Here is a 7511-nt window from a genome sequence, read left to right as displayed (position 1 = left end):
CCCAACTGTACACACAGTGGAATATTATTCAGCCTTTAAAAAAGGCAGAAAATTCTGACACATGCGACAACATGGATGCATCTTAAAGACATTATGCTAAATGAAATGAGCCAGTTGCAGGAGGGCAAAAAGTATATGATTTCACTTACATGAGTTATATAGAGTAGTAATCAAATTCATAGAGACAGAAAATATAATGTTGGTTGCCAGGGGCTGAGGAAGAGGGGAATTTGAAGTTTTTGTTCAATTGGTACAGAGTTTCAGTTTGGGAAGATTAAAAATTCCGGAGATGCATGGTAGGGATGGTTGCACAACAATGTGAGTGTACTTAATAAGCCACTGAATCAAAAACGATTAAAATGGCAAATTTCATGTGTAGTTTGTCACATTAAAAATAAATAAAATTTTGAATATATTAAGAATATAAGTTGGAAAATAAAATTGAGAAAATTTCTAGCAAAAACAAAATGAGATGAAAAAGAATAGAGAAGAAACAGAAAAACTGGAGGCCCAGTCCAGGAGGTCCATCATTTAAAAAAAAAAAAAAAACGGAATTTCAGAAAGGGAAAAAAATAAAATATACAGAAGGAAATTATTAGTGAAGTCATTTAAGAAAATTCCCCAAACTCTAGTTTCCAGATTGAAAGACCAATGGATAAAAATAAAATCACACTAAGGCATATCACTGGGGACAAAGAGAAGATCATGAAATTTTCCAGAGAGAAAAATATTGAGTCAGAAATCACAATGAGGGCCAGGTAGGGTGGTTCCCATCTGCAATGTCAGTATTCTGGGAGGCTGAGGTGGGCGGATCACTTGAGGTCCGGAGTTCAAGACCAGCCTGGGCAACATGGAGAAACCTTGTCTCCACAAAAAATGCAAAAAATTGCCAAGCACGGTGATGCAGGGCTGTAGTCCCTGCTACCCAGGAGGCTGAGGTTAGGTGTATTGCTTGATCCCAGGAGGTCAAGCTGCAGTGAGACATGATCATGCCACTGCACTCCAGCCTGGGTGACAAACTGAAAAAAAGAAGAAGGAGATCACAGATCACAATGTCATTGGATTTGACAGTAAGACTGGAGCAATGCCTATACATTTCCAACCTAGAACTCTTATTATTGGCCAAATTATTAATCAGATGGCGGTTGGGGGGCGGGAGTGGTGGGTTGGGAGAAGAAAGGGATTTTCAGCAATGCAATATCTCAAAAAATGTACTTCCCAGACACTCTTGCTTACTTTGAGGTTATTGGAAGATATATTCTGAAAGTGAGAATGCATGTAAGGGGGTGTAGGGAGACAGAGAGACAGAAAGAACATGAAGAAAAAGAGGGTTACATGGGTTGGAGGAAACAAGATATCCCTCACAAGAGAAAGGGGAAGGGAATCCTTAGAGGAAGGTTAGGATTACAGGGCGCCTGTTCTTCACCAGGCATACAGGAGAAAATCTAGATTGGATCTTGTTAGAAATTTGGGGGCTAAGTACAGTGCAGGGCTATTTTTCTACAGCTCCCTTTCCTCCACACAGAACAGATGTGTATAGAGAAAACTTGTGGAATTTATTTTATCATGTTAAATGATTATGACACATGAAGCAATAAATATATTTCTATCTTAAGTGGTTACAATGAACCATTTCAGCCAGCAACTTGGGAAGAACCTTCTGATTTTTGTAGACTACGATGCAGAAGAAAACACAAATTTGCACAAACAAATTAAATTATCCTATGTGAACTTTCATGTGTGCACATGGGCATTTGTGTAAGCTTATGTGTCTGTGTATGTGTGTATAAAATCTCTAAAAGGATATAAATGAGGTGGTAACATATTTGTTCCTGGGGAAAGGAAAAGTGTAGTTGGGCAAAAGGAGTATGAGGAAGACTGATTTTTCCAAATTTTATCCTTTTATCTCTCTGAATTTTCAAAATCACAGTTAAAAAGGAATAAAAGACTTTCCTTAAAAATGACAATACGTAACTAATAACATATTTTATTTCTAAGAAGGTATTCCAAAAACATACCTACCCATAAGCAAAAGGATATAGGTGCAAGGATACCTTTGTCCTAGCAAAAGATTGGAAACAACTTAAGGGTCCATCTACTTGGTACTGAAATATATTATGTACATTCTTGCAATGGAAGAGTATGTAACCAGAAAAAAATTTAAAAGCTCTTTATGTGCTTATACTATCCCCAAGAGAAGTCTTAAAAGAAAATAGACAAGATACATACTCAAGCATATATGTGCTTCTATATACACAGACTATCTCTGTGAGAAAATACAAGCATTGTATAACATTGGTTTAGACTGGAAAGAGTTGGATGGCAGGGGAACAAAGATACCATAGAAATTATTCTCTGTAGAATACTATAAACACCTCTACGCAAATAAACTAGAAAACCTAGAAGAAATGGATAATTTCCTGGACACTTACACTCTCTCAAGACTAAACCAGGAAGAAGTGGAATCCCTGAATAGACCAAAAACAGGCTCTGAAATTAAGGCAATAATTAATAGACTACCAACCAAAAAAAGTCCAAGACCAGACGGATTCACAGCCAAATTCTACCAGAGGTACAAGGAGGAGCTGCTACCATTCCTTCTGAAACTATTCCAATCAATAGAAAAAGAGGGAATCCTCCCTAACTCATTTTATGAGGCCAACATCATCCTGATACCAAAGCCTGGCAGAGACACAACAAAAAAAGAGAATTTTAGACCAATATCCCTGATGAACATCAATGCAAAAATCCTCCATAAAATACTGGCAAACTGAATCCAGCAGCATATCAAAAAGCTTATCCACCATGATCAAGTGGGCTTCATCCCTGGGATGTAAGGCTGGTTCAACATATGCAAATCAATAAACGTAATCCAGCATATAAACAGAACCAAAGACAAAAACCACATGATTATCTCAATAGATGCAGAAAAGGCCTTTGACAAAATTCAACAGCCCTTCATGCTAAAAACTCTCAATAAATTCGGTATTAATGGACCGTATCTCAAAATAATAAGAGCTATTTATGACAAACCCACAGCCAATATCATACTGAATGGGAAAAAACTAGAAGCATTCCCTTTGAAAACTGGCACAAGACAGGGATGCCCTCTCTCACCACTCCTATTCAACATAGTGTTGGAAGTTCTGGCTAGGGCAATCAGGCAAGAGAAAGAAATCAAGGGTATTCAGTTAGCAAAAGAAGAAGTCAAATTGTCCCTATTTGCAGATGACATGATTGTATATTTAGAAAACCCCATCATCTCAGCCCAAAATCTCCTTAAGCTGATAAGCAACTTCAGCAAAGTCTCAGGATACAAAATCAATGTGCAAAAATCACAAGCATTCTTATACACCAGTAATAAACAAACAGAGAGCCAAATCATGAATGAACTTCCGTTCATAATTGCTTCAAAGAGAATAAAATACCTAGGAATCCAACTTACAAGGGATGTAAAGGACCTCTTCAAGGAGAACTACAAACCACTGCTCAGTGAAATAAAAGAGGACACAAACAAATGGAAGAACATTCCATGCTCATGGATAGGAAGAATCAATATCGTGAAAATGGCCATACTGCCCAAGGTAATCTATAGATTCAATGCCATCCCCATCAAGCTACCAATGACTTTCTTCACAGAATTGGAAAAAACTGCTTTAAAGTTCATATGGAACCAAAAAAGAGCCCGCATTGCCAAGACAATCCTGGGTCAAAAGAACAAAGCTGGAGGTATCATGCTACCTGACTTCAAAACTGTACTACAAGGCTACAGTAACCAAAACAGCATGGTACTGGTACCAAAACAGAGAGATAGACCAATGGAACAGAACAGAGCCCTCAGAAATAATACCACACATCTACAGCCATCTGATCTTTGATAAACCTGAGAAAAACAAGAAATGGGGAAAGGATTGCCTATTTAATAAATGGTGCTGGGAAAATTGGCTAGCCATAAGTAGAAAGCTGAAACTGGATCCTTTCTTTACTCCTTATACGAAAATTAACTCAAGATGGATTAGAGACTTAAATGTTAGACCTAATACTATAAAAACCCTAGAAGAAAACCTAGGTAGTACCATTCAGGACATAGGCATGGGCAAGGACTTCATGTCTAAAACACCAAAAGCAACGACAACAAAAGCCATAATTGACAAATGGAATCTAATTAAACTAAAGAGCTTCTGGACAGCAAAAGAAACTACCATCACAGTGAACACGCAACCTACAGAATGGGAGAAAATTTTTGCAATCTACTCATCTGACAAAGGGCTAATATCCAGAAACTACAAAGAACTCAAACAAATTTACAAGAAAAAAATAAAAAACCCCATCAAAAAGTGGGCAAAGGATATGAATAGACATTTCTCAAAAGAAGACATGCATACAGCCAACAGGCACATGAAAAAATGCTCATCATCACTGGCCATCAGAGAAATGCAAATGGAAACCACAATGAGATACCATCTCACACCAGTTAGAATGGCAATCATTAAAAAGTCAGGAAACAACAGGTGCTGGAGAGGATGTGGAGAAATAGGAACACTTTTACACTGTTGGTGGGATTGTAAACTGGTTCAACCATTGTGGAAAACAGTATGGCGATTCCTTGAGGATCTAGAACTAGAAATACCATATGACCCAGCCATCCCATTACTGGGTATATACCCAAAGGGTTATAAATCATGCTGCTATAGACACATGCACACGTATGTTTATTGTGGCACTAATCACAATAGCAAAGACTTGGAATCAACCCAAATGTCCATCAGTGACAGACTGGATTAAGAAAATGTGGCACCTATACACCATGGAATACTATGCACCCATAAAAAAGGATGAGTTAGTATCCTTTGTAGGGACATGTATGAAGCTGGAAACCATCATTCTCAGCAAACTATCGCAAGAACAGAAAACGAAACACCGCATGTTCTCACTCATATGTGGGAATTGAACAATGAGATCACCTGGACTCTGGAAGGGGAACATCACACACGGAAGGGCCTTTATTATGGGGGCCCGAGGGGAGTGGGAGGGATGGCATTGGGAGTTATACCTGATGTAAATGAAGCGAGAGTTGATGGAACAGCGAGTTGATGGTGCAACACCTGTATGGCACAAGTATACATATGTAACAAACCTGCACATTGTGCACATGTACCCTAGAACTTAAAGTAGATAGATAGATAGATAGATAGATAGATAGATAGGTAGATATAGATAGATAGATAGATAGATAGATAGATTTCACCTGGAAAAAAAAAGCAATTATTCTCTGTATACAATTTTGTATCATTTGAATTTTGAGCATTTGAATATGTTGCCTTTGAAAATCAAATTCAGTTACAATTTTGAAAATGTGGGGCATTTTTAAATAGCCTAGATTATTTTCATCTCAATTCTTTCTTTTTTCTCTATTGCAAAGCCAGTATGAGGATCTTTCATCTAATAATAACACTTTGGTCGTAGTTCTGCAATGCTTAAGAAATAAAATCTGTTACTCCTGCTGGGATCAGAACAGTTGTCAGCATATGTGGGCAGCAGTGGATGAAGAGCTCTTGAATGTAAGGCATGTAAACTAAATACCAAAGTTGAATGTATTAAAAGTCATTGTTGATATAGGAGAAATCTTATATCAATGATATTTATGAAGACATCTGTCATGTAGTTCTCTATGATACAGATGAGGACAAGTCTCTATATACCAGCTTTATGCTACCCATTCGATCAACATAGACCAGAGATACGAAAAGAGAGGGGTAATAGGAATTCCAATTAGATTTCAAAGCTATGTCTGGGTCCCTTTACAACGGCATGGATACAGAGGATGTTGTTAGGTTCTTCATTTCTCTTCTATGTATTCATAACTCTGTCCATTATGTATATTAGAAATTCAGGCATAAACTTAACTTCACAGAAGATTTTTGGAAATGCCATAAATAACTACTTTTCAGAAATTTAAGTGGGCTGTGTGTGCCATAAAGACCGTGATGTAACTATGATGATATGGTGCAGAGATGAAGAGTCCTGCCCATGAATTCTACAACTAATGTGTCAGAACAAATCATTTATGTCCAAAATTTGCATTCATGAACCTCACCATGCTCTCTATCAGATGCCATATTACCATCTCTCCTCAATCAGATTCATCTAGGACCAGAAATATCTGACAAATTACAGAATTATTAAAGATGCATATCCTACAAGCCTTATTGATCACTATATGAACATTTACTTTCCCAAACAAAATTGATAGCTTTTCACGGACATCACTGCTTTTACTGTGGTACCATCTGTCTCAATATTGAAAACTTGGGTAATTTTTAAATGGGTAAATCTTTAAATGGAATCCTCTTAGCATGACAAATGACTTTAATGGCACTTCTTAATTGAACAAAATAACACATTTTTAATGGTTCTACAAAAGGCCTAATTCACTAGCTTTGAATACCTAAATCTTCAAACGAGAGGAGCAGCTTTCAATAGAAATACTGAGGCCAATAAACAGGCAGAAAAGTTTTTTCAGGTGGTATTGGCAGAACACTGGGAATGGAAATGAGCCAGGGCTCTTTGTTTTTGTTTCGTTTTGTTTTGTTTTTGAGACAAGGTCTTGCTCTGTTGCTTAGACTGGAGTGCAGTGGTGAGATCACGGCTGACTGCAGCCTTGACCCCCGGCTCAAGCAATCCTCCTACATCAGCATGTAAATGGGACTACAGGCACATGCCATCACGCCCAGCTAATTTTTGTATTTTTTGTAGAGATGAGGGTTTCTCCATGTTGCCCAGGCTGATCTAGAATTCCTTGCTCAAGTGATCTGCCCTTTTAAGCCCCTCAAAGCGCTGGGATTTATAGGTATGAGCCAGTGCAACTGGCCTCAGGGCTCTTTAGAAAGATAACCACAAGGAAGGTGTTCAGTAGGCACAGGCCAGGGCAAGGAGGGAGAGACTGATGATAAGAGGCAACATAGGTTGGGGCCAGGCGTGGTGGCTCACACCTGTAATCCCAGCACTTTGGGAGGCTGAGGCGGGCGGATCACGAGGTGAGGTGATCGAGACCATCCTGGCTAACATGGTGAAACCCCGTCTCTCTAAAAATACAAAAAATTAGCCGGGCGTGGTGGTGGGCGCCTTGTAGTCCCAGCTATTTGAGAGGCTGAGGCAGCAGAATGGCATGAACGCGGGAGGCGGAGTTTGCAGTGAGCCACTATAGCGCCACTGTACTCCAGCCTGGGCGACAGAGCGAGACTCCGTCTCAAAAAACAAAACAAAACAAAAAAAGAGGCAACATAGGTATTGTTGCCAAAGTCCAGGTAAGAAACAAAGAAAGTTAAAGGAAGAGGAAAGAAATGGCCACTTTTTTTCCCTTTGGTAGAAGTGGCAGGTGTGGGTGGTGTTTAAAGGTAGAATTGACAGGAAGCTCTGATACCCTTGAGAACAAAGTTTTTGCTTTTTTGCTGTTGTGTTTTGTTTTCCCCACCTGCTCCTGAGTTATCTGAGCATCCATAGCTCAATTA

This window comes from Papio anubis, chromosome 10 (genome assembly GCF_008728515.1).
Source record: "Papio anubis isolate 15944 chromosome 10, Panubis1.0, whole genome shotgun sequence".
NCBI lineage: Eukaryota > Metazoa > Chordata > Mammalia > Primates > Cercopithecidae > Papio > Papio anubis.
Note: the sequence above shows the minus strand (reverse complement) of the source record.